The sequence below is a fragment of the Macrosteles quadrilineatus genome, unplaced genomic scaffold (assembly GCF_028750875.1).
Source record: "Macrosteles quadrilineatus isolate MER2022 unplaced genomic scaffold, UCM_ALF_1.0 Scaffold_3__2_contigs__length_128488019, whole genome shotgun sequence".
In the NCBI taxonomy this organism is placed as follows: domain Eukaryota; kingdom Metazoa; phylum Arthropoda; class Insecta; order Hemiptera; family Cicadellidae; genus Macrosteles; species Macrosteles quadrilineatus.
The window spans coordinates 63,125,854-63,139,293 of record NW_026542596.1 but is presented as its reverse complement, the minus strand read 5'-3'; positions in this window follow the sequence as shown (position 1 = coordinate 63,139,293).

The following is a 13,440-nucleotide window of genomic DNA, read 5'->3' as shown; positions in this document are numbered from 1 at the left end:
TCGGATTGGGCTGAAATTTGGCATCATGATAGCTCACATTCCCGATTAACATATAGGCATATTCTTATTTCAGAAATCCTTTCGGGCTCCGCCCCAGTGGCTCCGCCCCAGTGGCTCTGGAGTTTCCCATGTTAACCTTATGAGAAATGGAATTATTGAATCTTAACAGCTGTTTCAATTAAACAAGTTCGTTCTGTTCTATGATGTTCAATAGCATTAAAGTTACAAGGATTACCAACAGGGTGCAGCACTATTATTTCTTTTACACTTACGACAACAGCTAATTTGCAACCAAAAGGTGAGTGAGCGTAGCGAACGAACTTCAACCTGGAGGCGAGTTAGCGTAGCGAACGAGCTAACCTGAAGGCAAGTGAGCGCAGCGAACGAGCTCCAACCTAAAGGTGAGTGAGCGTAGCGAACAAACTTCAACCAGGACGTGATTGAGCCATGCGAACGAGATAATCTTGAAAATTAAGAAGTTCAACGGGACAAAGCCTGCGGGTTGCAGCTAGTAATAGTATAGATGAACACCTCAAACAAGAGATTATTCGACCTTTGGACCAAACAACGAAGTAGACAAGTAGACTAAATCCGAACCAAAAAGTGTATTACATGACGGATGCTTTAACAATTAAGCTTTGCATTTAATTCACGTCGGGCATTTAGTAGGATAGTTTAAATTGTTATCGAAAAGTTTGAGAAAAAACTTAATATTTAATACGGTTATTCAAACTGTCCTTCCTAGAACAATAAAGTAAAATATGACGAATGTATTGTATGAACCAAAGTGTAAATTTAGTTCAATCCTGAGACTAGGAGGATAATAAACCCGATTAGAAAATTAAATTACATAATTATTTCATTTCCCCCGTTGCAACAAACCTTAATGCTAAGTAAATTTTCATTCGATTTACTGGAATGTTAGTCCGAAACAAAACTCAATACCTAGCTACTTTCCTACAAAAAAGTTTTTAAAAAAAAACCCCCATCAAAACCTAATAAAAGTTACCCCAAAAACTTTCCAACCTCAAAACAAAAACACATCGCGTGAACAATAACCAATAACGCGAGCTTCTTGGTCAATATAAGGAATCTATCGGGGCCGAGCATGCAATAAAAACGGGCGGCCATGACAGCTGATCGATCTAAAAGTTACCTTTATTGCATATCGGGAACAGCTGAGCTTGTAGTTGTCTAACGTCGTGGGCCCTGGTCGCGCAGAAGTCCATATCATACTGTCTAGACCCTAGAGTCGTGGTAACCGGCGAAACTCCCCCAACCCGACGTCGTAACCAAGCAACTGGAGGGCAACGTGGAAAATATCATACCTAGATAACATTCAATTGACATAGCTATTTCTGTAATTTTCTGCTACACTTTTTAGAGACTTTTGATTGGGGGAATAACATCTATCGGACGATCTATCACCAATCCAGTTGGCATCTGTATATTTTTATCTTTTTTCTCCCACTGTGGATAATTTTTCATCGTACAAATATTGACTTTTGGTTAGAAGGCATTCACTCTATATGGACCTTCTTCACCAATACATCCAATTGTTCTCACTCAAACTGCTTTTTTCGTAGCGGATGTATGACTAAATTCATCATATACTTTTTCAAAAGACATGATTTAGCCCCTGGGCTGAATTGAACATACTTCAGCATATATTGTATATCCTTTTTTATAGTGTCGGCGACTTTTGCATAGTTAGGCGAGCTATTCTTCGCCAATATATTCTATTGACATCTCTATTTTTATTCATTCCTCCTATGCTGGATTTTTTATAGCATTGAATTTTGGATCAGCTGTCATTAACAATTCATACTAGTATAGCCATATAGCCCACATTTTTTCGTTACAGTTGTATGAGCCCTCACAGAGAAAGCAACTGTTAAAATATATTTTCATCACATTATGATGTTTTTAGCTGTTAATTTGTGGTTGAATGTTACGTTTTGCTGTCCATGCCAGCTGTCATCGTCATTTGGGGACCGAGCAGGCTTTTACATCCCTAGGGCCGCAAAATCAGCTTCCCGCTTACTTTCATGAATGCATATTAAATACACAATCGGTATCCATAGCATTGCTATAAAATTGTTTTATTTTCACCGCTACCTAGCAAATATTTATTATTATTTTTGCTGATTCCTCAAATTATTTCTTCACATAACCTTAAAGTTGTAGTTGTGTTGACTATCAGTGTGCATTATTATAGTGGTGAATAGTGGTAATAGGGTAAAGTGTGGTGAAAAATAGCGTTCGTACCACGGATCGAAATGGTTTTGCAGCTCTCGAACGTTTTAAGTTCTCGACTTCGTCTTGAACTTAAAAAAACTATCTCGAGCTTGCAAAACCTCATTTTCGGCCCTAGGTACGAAACATACTAGTTCTTAGTTTTTGACTGAAAGATATCTGATATTATTATGATATTAAAGAAGCCAAAGTTTACAATAAACTGTTCAGTTTAGTGCCTATAGTTAAGTAGTTATCTACTAATCTCCATAGTCAAAGATTTAAGCCAGTCGGGCCATGGTTCAAGAAAGCTATCATTATATTCTATTTAAAAAGAACTAATCTATATTAAGTACAATTTTGGGAGATACAAAACAAGTGCAGTCAAACATTGTGTTTATTAGAAATCAGTAAGAACCAAATTAATTTGAGTTTGATCTTCAAAACATAAAGAATAGACTTTGATTAATGTTTGAAACTATTTGTTGGTTTTTGTGTGATATGCGGTTACATTTAATACATTACGGGTTCTATAACCTGTACCAAACCACAGTCAGACATGTTCCCAGAATAACTTGCTGAAGGGATGAACCAACCCCACTCAAGGGCGTGGCGTGCAACGCTTGATAAGTCGACAAAGTTTCCCGGTTAAACTTTTCTCCATCTTTCATAGTTTCAAAGTTGAAGATTGCAGATACATCCGATGACTCGATATCTATCGAAGTCAGTAGTTGAAGTATTACAAATGGGGGAAAGTTTTAACGGGATGCATAGTGGTTTTCGAAGGTCAACTAATCGTTTAGTGTTCTTCATAAGTGGTAGGCCTATGTACATTTTATCGGTTTATTGGGACGTTTTGAACACGCGTGGCATGAAAAGAACTTTGAAAAATCAGGTATATTAATTATTTTCTAAACAGCGAACTTTCGGTATTATTAATTACTTACATTCATTCCCGGAAAACGTCCTGTCCCCAGAGGCACTTTCCCTTGGTACCTCAAATAAAAGGGGGGCCTGGGGAGCCCCCAGTGAGCCAAAGTTCAGTTGTATGTAGGAGTGTAAGAACTGCACTATTTAAATAACGCTCTCTGTGGAATGAACGTGTAGCAATTAATACAGTAAACATTTACTGGATAATCGGGGTTCCAAAGTCGTTTGGAGTCATGGAGTTTGGAATAAATTTTGTTAAAACAGTGTTAAACTAGGATCTTTTAAACATATCTTGTTTACTGTACTGAAATACCTTTACAGTATAGAAAAAAAACATTTAAAAGCATATTCTGATTAGAACAGTACCACCAAAATGGACATGGTAACGAGTTGGGAGAGCACGGGGCTTCGTTCCCCAAGGTCCCTGGTTCAAATCCCACCAATCACGAATGGATTTTAAGCATGTGATAATGCTGCAACCGTCTAGACATAGTTTGAAGTTATGTGTACGGTTCCGGGTTAGAGCCAAAGTCCTAAGATGGAAGATGAGACAGAAAAAATAAAAAAATAAACTTGTTACTGAGCACAATACATGTCGTTATGCGCCAAATAAATATGTTTCTGAGATCCAGGATAAGATATTTTTGTAGAAAACAAGAATTTATTACAATTATTTTATTAAGTTTGATGAAGTAGTTTCTTCATCGTGATAAAAAGTATCGTTCAATAATCGTCACGAAAGTCCCATTTCGGGGCGAGACAGTGTTTTACATGCGAGTCGCCCCGAAATGGGTTACTTTCGTGACGAGTACTGTAGTGAAATATACTATATCGATATACACAGCGATATAAACCATCCGTTCGTGGCTATTTCTTATTTCGCCGGATGACTAAGTGGATAGTTCGATCTTGAGAAAAGCCAGAAGCTTTTAGATGTTTCGAAGCTGAGCCCAGCTGTACTTCTCGCTGGACTGTAATAAGCGGTCCTTGTTGAAGAACCAGCTGTTAGTTAGTCAGTAACAATGCTGAAATCGAATTCAACATTCATTTTATTCTTAAAATGTGCAATCAAGGGTGTGTAAGCGTCGTGTGATTGCAATCTAAGAAAACGTACTTGGTGTGATCAGAGATTATTGTGTGTGCGATTATTGAGTCTTCCAGCAGGCCAAGTTGGCTAGCTTGGTCCAAGTTTGTTCGACTGGGGCGGTGGCGACATCCTGTAATCCAACTACTAGAAAGTCTCGAATTGTGGATATTTATAGGCATGCAGACAACTGCATTTTACACCTAGTTTAAACCGTCTACTTCAAAATTGAACAGTTCGGCCCATATAAAGTTTATTGCACCCAACGCTGCCTGTTCGTTGTGAAATTCCCAAGTCAGTTGCCAGGATTTATCGTGAGGAGCCACCAGTTGTTTCAAACACCGTCTTAATCAGCTGATCCTATAGGAACCGTGTCACTCGGTTGCGTTGACGTGTAGTGTGCGTTGTCTGCGTGCAGCTGCGTACGTAGTGATATTGACCAAACATGTGGTAGAGTTCGATGATCCACCACGTGGCGTTAGTGTGCATTGTTACTTGGCACCGACTTCATTATCAACTTTGACTCGCCGCTTCCCGCCAGAAACTTTATAATTGGCGGGAGCTGGGGTGCAACGAACTGTCAGCGCGCCGTGTTTATGGTTGACGGCTGGGCTGGAGTGAGGATGGTTTAGGAAACGTGGTCGAAGTTAATCATTTTGACACACTATTTGAAAGATCGTATAGAGTGGTGTTAACTAAAGGAGTGGGGGGAAATGTATGGAGGTGAGGGTAACTTTTAGGGGATGGTTTTTATCCATACTAGGAAGCTTTAAAAGCTTTAATTTTAATTAAAAGTATGTGAGACATTTTTTTAATTGCAGTGAGGAGAAACATTAAGTTAGGAAAGGCTGACATCTCCTTAATCTAACCCTGTAATCGGTTTCGGTTATATATACATTCACGAATCTTTGCTTACGACCCAACTCCAACCACAGTCAACTCGTAGTTGACTGTGTGGGGGGGGGGGGGTTCCCCACTTCAAGGGGAGCTTCAACTCCTTCTGAAGTCAACTCCTGAACAATGTTCGACAATCTGCCCTGGTAGCTCAGCTACCTGTCAGTAGTTGTTAGCTGCGCAGTCTCAGTCTTTCGTCTGGGGGTGAAGGCGTGGAGTTAGCTGCTGGAGGAGGTCACGGCGTCACAACTGATGTCAGCTGTAGCCTCGCTAAATGCACGTCGACGAACTGCCTGATGGTAGGGAACTGTGATGACGACGTTCCGGACGTACCACGGAGAGTTGGTGGCACGCCGGAGGCTCCTACTCTGGATCGTTAGAAGTTTCCTGCGCGGTATCCTGCAAGTGAGATGGCACCAGGCCGGTGCTGCGTAGATGAGCACCGGTCTGAGCAGGGCCGTAAGTAGTCGGATCTTCAGCCGGATGAGCAGTCGCCTGGCGTTGAACAGCAGGCCAAGACTTCCGATGCCACCGGCGGTGAGGTGGTAGACTCTGTCCACGTGGGGGTAATGGTCATCCTCTTGTCCACCAGCGCCCCCAGGTACGTTACAGTCTTCTTCCAGGAAACTGGACGACCATCAATGGAGAGATGATGTCCATCTGCCTGTTGTCTGGTTCGAATGAAACTGATGGCTAAGATGGTGGAGGTAACTTATTATCAGCTTCGAAAGGCAGCCAGGAAGTGGGGAAGAGGCCAGTTTGTAAATTAGCCCTTCGTGCCATACTTGGTCAAAGGACTTGCTGACGTTAATCAGGACAGACATGGCGTGGTGCTTGCTTTCAAGAGCTGATGGTGTTGATCGGAGATGGTGTTGATGACACGACGGAGTTGAGTGACCTCTTCTGAAGCCGAACTGTTCTGCCCTGATTGAATTGAAGAATTCCTCGGGGAACCTGGCCAGGAAGATCCTCTCGAGGATCTTGGAGAGTACAGGCAGCAGGGAGATGGGCCTGTGGTTTTCAGGAAGAGAGGGTCTTTTCCGGGCTTGGAGATGAGGATCACCATAGCATCCTTCCAGGAGGACGGAAAGTGCGAGAGGCACAGACAGGAGTTCATGACTGCGGCAATGAAGACAATGACCCAAGTTTGCAGGTTCTTCATGGCTGGAATCCCTGACCAGGTGCTTTGCGAGGACGGAGGGCTTTGATGAGACCATCGATCTCATGTGTGGTCACGGGGGCAACTTCTTCATTGTCGTCGGGCTCGTAGATCCGTGCTCGGCGATGACTGGTGGTGCATACTTTATCTAGCACTATTTTGAGATTATGGTCTTAGTTTGTAAATGTACAATGTTAAAATGGGCTAAAAATTATAAGTTATACAATTCCTCATAACTTTGGAATGGGTCAAGATTATTAAAAACTTATTGTGGCTTTGTAATCAGGGTAAAATTCTAGTTTGAAATTATGGGTCACAACCCCACCTTTAAATAAAAAATACCCCCGCCACAGCAAACCTGCAGACTAAGCGAATTTCAACTAGTCTGATTACATTTTTACTCAAATATTTCCATAAATAAGACATATTTTTATTCCCTATTTAAATAACATTAGATTTAACGAGTGCTTAGGTTTGCTGCTACGGGCAAGGTAAAAAGTGTTTTTGACCATACGTCAATAGTATAGGATTCAATAAATAAATTTGCCAAATTTTATCAATATATATCCATAAACAAGTAAACTACAATAATTTTCTTTTTCTCCATAAGAATAACATCGGAATTTTAAATTACGCTATTTTTGAATTTTCTTCGTGACCGTTAGGCATGCAACAGCGCTTCAATATACTAAATTATTTTTTTTTAAGCTCTACAAAACGGTTTAGAAAGAAATTGCAAAATGTTTTGTTTTTAGGGTCAAAAATGGGAAAACCCATTTTTACCCCATAAAACCCCCCATAAACCCCCGTTCCCATAGTCTGATTATGCTGGATCGCGAACTCGTTCGAATAAACGTAGGTTTACACGTTTGTACCAAATTTCATCAAAATCGGATCATTTTTGCTCGAGTTATCGCGCTAACGGGCACATATATATCTTCTAATATATAAAATTCTCGTGTCACAGTGTTTGTCTGCAAACTCCTCCGGAACGACTTCACCGATCGTTATGAAATTTGGTGTGTAAATTCTGTAGGTATGCGAATCGGACGTAAACTATTTCCCGTTTCGAAATTCTTAAAAGGGCTCCGCCCCAGTGGCTCTGGAGTTTCCCATGTTAACCTTATGAGAAATGGAATTAATGAATCTTAACAGCTGTTTCAATTAAACAAGTTGGTTCTGTTCTATGATGTTCAATAGCATTAAAGTTACAAGGATTACCAACAGGGTGCAGCACTATTATTTCTTTTACATTTATGACAACAGCTAATTTGCAACCAAAAGGTGAGTGAGCGTAGCGAACGAACTTCAACCTGGAGGCGAGTTAGCGTAGCGAACGAGCTAACCTGAAGGCAAGTGAGCGCAGCGAACGAGCTCCAACCCAAAGGTGAGTGAGCGTAGCGAACGAGCTCCAACCCAAAGGTGAGTGAGCGTAGCGAACGAACTTCAACCAGGACGTGATTGAGCGATGCGAACAAGATCATCTTGAAAATTAAACGTAACGGTACTTTCTTTCCATCGGTCTGTCTTAGGGGAAACCTATAACTTAGGCGATACGAAGTTCGCCGGGTCAGCTAGTATAATATATATATATATATTTGAACGGATGTTGTTTTTGGCCTCTAGGGACCTCAAAATGAAAAATTAAATCGGTCCCGGGTCTAGGTCTTACCATGAGTACTACGGTAATAGCTTATTCCCTATATGGGAAATTCGCCAAATTATATATTACATCCAATATGGTGAAAACAAGATGGTGGCCGGAAATGACCGCCTTGTCAAAATTAAATACTCACTACCCAACAATGTTTGAAAGTGGTCCGGGATTCATATTTGAAAAAAAATATATATATAAAAAAGATGGAGGGAGTAACATTTAAAACTCACCCTGTATATGTTTTATTTTATTTTATATGTTAGACGTATTTTTTATTTATTTTCCATAAACTTAATAACACGTACAATGATAATCAAGTTGACAACATCTGGTTCCCAAAAATGTTTTTAAAGGTTTTGTTGTAAAATAGGGTCTAAACGTGACTTTAGCTGAAGTATTTGAAAAACACGGTGACTTTAGGTAACAACTACTTCAAACTACTTCCTTGCAAATCAATACAAAATTACTCACCAAAAATAACACCAATACGACTTTTAAACATTGTTAGCCTAATAAATAAATGTTATCCACGATTTATCAAGTGTAAATATGTCTTATATCTAATTCTGAAGTACGATTTCTACGAGCTAAGTGACGTCATCGCGTGTTATGAATTTTATGATATTTGTATGACGTCAGAAGCTTTTCGTGACGTGACCCCCGTAAGGTTTATGGGACTGCCTTTTGACTAGCAATGAGTCATAAACTTACCCAAAAACTTATTCGTATGTATACTATATGATCCGCGTACGACTTTTTTATGTGAACATCTTTAGTTATAAAATTCGTATGAGCTTTCGGATTTCTTGGGTAAAACTGTATAACAATAATTGTCATAAAGTAGGCCTAACTGCTTTCTAAACAACTCTTAAATTAAATAAACACTAGTGGAACCCCGTCGAAATCGACGGTTAATCTTGAGGTTTTATGTAAATTCAGCTAACTGCGTTGGATAGAGTGAAGTCATTAAAAATCTTAGTTATATGAAGGGAGGATAAGCAATAATAAGTAGGCCTATGACGATTGTGTTCCCTAAAAAACGTGATTAATGAATTCGTTTAACACAATATTTCCTACCTTTCTTTTTATCGGCTTTAGGTTGCCCAAAAGGTTTTTTAGGAGTCTTATAATTGTTTGTTCATGAGTTTGTTTCATACCAAAGCCACTTTCACTATATGGGAGAATGAGTTCATATAATTAGTCTATCATGTTACGGAAAGAGTCAATATTTATTACTAACCACTAATTCCATCTGCTTTAGGAAAATCATTCAGATTGTATCCGGATTTATCTTGAAAAATGTAAATCTTCATCTTTTTTTTATAAAAATATCTGATTCTCCAGGAAGCAGTAACATTCTTACTTCGATCTCAGCAATTTTAAATCCTTCTCTTGCCACATCGACCCATGTATGTAATCATCCTGTTCTTACTTGATAATTCATTAACTTATGGGATAGTTTTGCCTTGGCCATATAGATCACATAAAGCTGTGCATGTATTTCGTGGATTGGAATGAACCATAATTGTAGGAAATTTTATCACAAATCTTGAACATTTGCGGAACCAAATCCATAACCTAGTCCAGCATTGGTAACAAATTATGCAAATGCGATGAGATGTGATGACACTGTTGTGTTTCCGAATGTTTTGTATGTAGTGAGGTTAAGATGCGTTGTTCAACCTAGCTACATGTGTACATCAAAGCAAAAACTGTGTACACATTTTTTTTAAATACCTGAATTGACATTAGTTCACCTACTTTACCAAAACCATAGACTCCGTAGTTAGTCTATTCCAAAACTTGAACACAGCTCCCATCCTCAACGTACTCATCTATGACACAATTTTCAACTCGATTATCAAAAACTGTTATACCAATAAATGAATCTCAGGTGTTCTTTCTTGAATTTAAAAATAAATGGTGATTGAAAGTAGGAAAAAAGGCAAGTGCCAACCTTACAATATGTATAAGCTAACCCGATAAGGAATAGTTATATGTTCCTTTGAAATTGATAAGTCACACTTATTTCATAATTTAAAATTTTCTAAGAGCAATAAAGCATAGATTTTTGAACAAAACATTTCAAACGTATCATAAATTCATCATTTTGTTGAAACTATAAAAAAACTTGCCATGCAGTGGAGAATCCATTTAAAATCATAAATAATAATGTAAACATTTAATTTTGACAGTTTCAGTAAACCTTTGAATACAATTTTAATATTAACAGCTGGCTCATTAAAAGTAGTGTAAAATTATCCATATGGTCGAAATGTAAACAAAATTGCAGAGTGAACTTTAAAGGCCTCTGGGGCAGAGCCCCAAGGAAATTTACATCGTTTCTCTTTTGAGGGCTCACCTACAGCCCAATACCTTTCTTTAGACACCCCTACCAAGTTTCTACGCCCAGCCGTTCTCTCAAATTAGCTGTGACAAAAACCTCGTTTTCCTCTATAAGAATAACATGGGATGGGAATTTAAAGGCCACTGGGGCAGAGCCCCGAGGGAATTCTCCATGTTTCTCTTTTGATGGCTCATCTACAGACCAGGACCTTTCTTTAGACACCTCTACCGAGTTTCTACGCCCAGCCGTTCTCTCAAAATAGCTGTCACAAAGAAAAACAGTTTCAAATTAATATATAGATTTGACAAAATAATAGGGCGATATATTCATGTGATTTATATTTTCCTTAGCAAGCTATAGACAGCCGATCAGCTAACCAGCTGTATCAGTAACAGTTAGTTATGGAGTCACTACGAAGAATACACGTATAGATAACCATTCAATAGTGAATAAACAACTTCAAAAAATTATCAAGATCACTAGTGTGTCAGTGAAGACGAGAAATTGAGTAATTCTTGTCCGATTTTGATAAAATTTGGTTTGAAGGTAGGCGGGATAAACTTGAATGAGTTCGCAAACCAGCATGATCGGACCATGGAAACGGGGTTTAACGGGGGTTTTTATGGGGTAAAAATGGGGTTTTCTCATTTTTTTACCCTTAAAACACAAAATTTATCAATTTTTCTCCAGACCTTTTTAAAGAGCTTAAAAAACAAATAATTTAGTATATCAAAGTGTTTTTGTACGGTGATTGGTTAAAGAGAAAATTCAAAAATTGTTAATTTAAAATTCCCATGTTATTCTTATGGAAAATATTGTAAAATGTTGTAGTTGGTTTGTTTATGGATATATTTTGATCAAACTTGGCGGATTTATTTATTTTATAATAAGCTATTAATATTTAAAAAAAGAAAAGTACACTTTATCAATTTCCCTTTAGTAGCTAACCTAGGTACTCGTTAAACAAAATTTTTAATTTAAGAGATTAATTGAAAATCAATCCAGGCAAATGGAAATTCGCTTAGTCGGCAGGTTTGCTGCAGGGGGGTATTTTTACAACTACTGCATACATCTCAGTCGTCAAATATAAGAAATACTGTAATAACATTTGATAGTCAATATATAAAACATGAAGATGCGATCAGCCAGACATCAAATTCTATTAAACTGTACGGTTATTTTTGTACAAGGTAGGTTTTCGAACATTTTTTAAATTATTTTTTTCACAACATTCCTTGTCATAACAATTAATGACATATTAATCTAAAACTTCTGTGAGGATCTTCTAACTTATACTAATACGGTATATTATTATCACAAACAATTCACCAAACCAGTTAACTAAATAGGTCAAAAAGTTTTATTACAACTAAAATTTCCAATCATAGAAATACTTTTTAATACTTTTTTGTAAGGTCATCACGAAGAAACCATGGATAATAGGACCGGACGGTTTGTATTCTGAACAATACATTGAAAATCAAAGTAGCCCCATTTTCCTTCTTTTTGAAATCGAATGTACTCAATGGTTACTTTTATGCAGATATTTTTTGTATACAATCGAAATATTTCAACTAATAAAATATGTATTCATCAGTTTCAACACCAATAATTAATTTTAATTGGGAGACCCATCTGAAAGTTGAACCATTAAAGTAAGTATAATGCACTTTGCATACACAGTAGTAATACAATACAAGTATGCACACTGCAATATTTCGTTGGTGGTTGATATTTGAAAAGGTATGATATGGTTTGCTTGCAATCATCCATGTTTACATTTTTGACTAATTTACTGAATTAGCTCGAACAGCAAATGGTGGTTCACTAACCATAAACAGTGTATGGTTCAAGGCCTATTAATTTAAGGAGCGAAACCACACAAAATACAGGATGGTATCGTATGTTTTTAAGCCTACTTAAGTTTTGTTTAAATTACTAGAATATGCAAAAATGCGTAATGGTCCAGAAACTATTATCTAAAAACTAAAGAATCACCGATCAATGCCAAAACAAACAAAAAATTGATATTTCTATGCAAAAATCAAGAAATAAATATTACCTGTTACCTGTCAAATATATTTCTCCATAAGCCTATATTTACAGAAAAATTAGTAGTATAATTAATATATTTTATTGAGTAAAAATTTCTATCAGCAATCATTGTAAAAATATCAACAAAGATGCTTACCTCTACGGATGTCTACTCGACTCATGCCTTTTGCGGACACAAACATAAAATGCCGATAACATTTTGCCTCCCCGCAACATACCCCCCCCCCCCCCCCTCTAGAGGTCGATACAATCATGAAACTTGTCGCATTGTCCCATCAAAATCTGCTTCCGACATGTCTTGCTCTTTTCATAAACACCTTACCGTGGCACCGTCCCCGTTAATGAGATTGAGTTTGTAGCGCCTTCATATCAGGGTGGAATTTCTAGGCGAATTTGTTTGACTGGTTATAGTTGGTTGAACGAATGATAGCTCAGTTGCTGGCTAAGAACAGCTGGTTTTAAAGCCATGACCATTGTCCCACGTCATGGTCGATGGAAAACATAGGTGTTCTATCCCCGTCATATTATGCTGACGTCACTCGGATTACAAACACGATTTCACCATTAAAAAAATTAAAAAAAAATAACAGTCAAATCAAAACAAATACAGTATATACTTATATGGCAATTCAATCAGTTGATTTTTTGTTTCCAATCTGGGTGACGTCAGCATAAGACGGGAATATTACACCTATGTATTTTCCTTCCACCATAGTCCCACGTCATATAAATAATAATCGAATTTGCTGAGATTTTTTAAACGTCCACAATATACGGAGTATTCATGGATTGAGATATAACTATTATAGAGGTCGTCCAGTGGTCGAAAACTCGGCCAAAAATATGTAATGTACAGACTTCTCTATTTCCTCCCCAAACTGTAAATAAAACATGTGATTGGAATTTCTTCCATTTGTTTTGATTTTCTGTTTATATTCTGATGTTTCGTCACCAGCATGGCAACTTATAAGGACCATGTTAATTTTTTTAAATTTAAAATTCAATCGTTGTACTTATTTTTGAGTATATTTTAATTCATAAAGGGATTCTGCACGTAGTTTTCTAGCCAGAAAATGTGC